General features: G+C 52.8%; 1 pseudogene; it reads right to left on the minus strand.

Annotated features, from left to right (window-relative positions):
* Positions 1–390: 390 nt before the first annotated feature.
* The window catches only part of LOC102752101, a 6,347-nt pseudogene continuing 4,665 nt past the window's right edge, over positions 391–2,072 (minus strand).

Consider the following 2,072-nt stretch of genomic DNA (forward strand, 5'->3'; position numbering starts at 1 on the left):
TCCAGAGAGAAGAGAGTCTCTCTCTCTCTCTCTCTCTCTCTCTCTCTCTCTCTCTCTCTCTCTCTCTCTTTCTCCTTCTCTCTCTCTCAATTCCAGAGAGGGAGGGAGAGGTAGAGAGAGATAGAAACATCAATGATAAGAGATAAGCATTGATTGGCTGCCTCTTGCACGCCCCCTACTGGGGATTGAGCCCGCAACGCAGGCATGTGCCCTTGACCAATCCAAAATTGAACCTGGGACCTTTCAGTCCGCAGGCCGATGCTCTATCCACAGAGCCAAACCTGTTAGGGCCCTCATTTTTAAAATGAGGTGTATGACAGTGCTCCCCCAGGGTCATGCACCACGTGGGGACCTGGGACAGAAAACCCTAGGACTTGACTTATAAGCAACATTAACTGATTTTTATCTCACTGAAATGAAGGCAGTCGGTCTGTGCTGCCGTGAAATTCAAAGGTGATGCAGAAGTAGGGTGGTTATTTATTGCTCTGTTAGGATATACCCCAAAAATGACTTTTCAAAAACCAGGGCTGTCCCCTGCAACCCCAGCTAGACTCTGGGCCTCTATGGGGGACGCAGGCCAAGGCAGCCTGCCAGCTTGCTTCACAGTGATTCTGGCTGGCCTGTTTCTGGGGGTGCCGGCCGTGGGCATGCCTACACCTTGTAGTTGAGCTCAGCATTCATCTTGGTGTACATCTCGTAGATGACATCAATGGTGGCCGTGTAGTTGACCAGGAACAGGCGGGCCTTCTCCAGACACTCCTCCGTCACGTTCTGGCCCTTGGAGAGCGCTTTCAGGAAGTCAGACTTGTAGCGCCCGGCACACAGAGCTGCCTGAAGATCTTCTGCACGATCCAGCTGTGGTGCTTCTTGAGCACCATCTCCTAGGCCTTGGTGTAGTTGATGCAGATGAGGTTGGGGTGGCTCTCATCCTGACCCCGTCGCAGATGCTCTGCAGGAGGATCTAGGTGAAGCGGAGGCCCCTTTTCAGCCACATCTGTGCCAGCGTGGCCCCCACTTTGGGCCACTCTGCCCCATACATTTCCTTCTTTGCCTCCAGGTTGTTCTGCAGGGCCCGGAACTTGGCCAGGTTGGTGTTGTACACAGCTTTGATTTTCGTGATGTTACCAGTTACGTCTGCCTTGAAAGGCATAACAATGGGGACCCAAGGCAATCAAAGAAGGGTGGCAGGTGGGACACTGCCTCCAGGAAGGGCCCGGTCTCGATCTGCTTGTCTTTATAACATTAAGAATTCTTGTTTATAGAGCTCAGAATTTGAGTATAAAACCTTTAAATGGTGACAATACTGTTTATATTTACAACTGAGGCAAAATTGCTTGTCGTTTTTTGAATAAAACAGCTTAAATCCAGAAGATTCTTATATATACTATTAAGAAAACTGTCTAATTTTGGTAAATCTCTTAAAATACACAATGATAGTCCCAGGAAATGATTAGGAAAGTTTAAGAAACATGTGAAATACATGCACAGAGCAGGGCGGGTCGGGAGGTTGCGATGCCACCCCCAGTCACGCTCAGGGTAGGGCCGATTGGGGGGTTGGAGTACCGCCCCCTGTCACACTCAAGCCAGGGTCAATGGGGAGGTTGTGGTGCCACCCCCTGTCATGCACAGAGCAGGGCCGATCAGGGGGCTGGGGTGCTGCCCCCTGTCATGCACAGAGCAGGGCCCATCATGGGGCTTGGGGCTCTGTACCTTGTCACACACAGAGCAGAGCCAATCAAGGGGTTGGGGCACTCCCCCTTGTCACATTCAGGGAAGGGCCGATGGGAAGGTTGCGGTTCCACCCCATCATACACAGCAGGGCCCATGGGGGGGTTGGGGTGCCATACCCTGTCACACACAGAGCAGGGCTGATCAGGGGATTGAGGAGCTCCCCCATATCAGGCACAGAGCAGGGCTGATCAGGGGGTTGAGGCACGAGGCTTTGCAGCTCCGCTGATCCCGGGGCATGAGGCCTCGCTGCTCTGCTGATCCTGGTGCCAGGAGGCTCGCGGCTCCGCTGATCCCGGTGCTGGGAGGCATATTACCCTTTTACTATATAGGATAGAGGCCTG

The sequence above is a fragment of the Myotis davidii genome, unplaced genomic scaffold, assembly GCF_000327345.1.
Source record: "Myotis davidii unplaced genomic scaffold, ASM32734v1 scaffold642, whole genome shotgun sequence".
NCBI lineage: Eukaryota > Metazoa > Chordata > Mammalia > Chiroptera > Vespertilionidae > Myotis > Myotis davidii.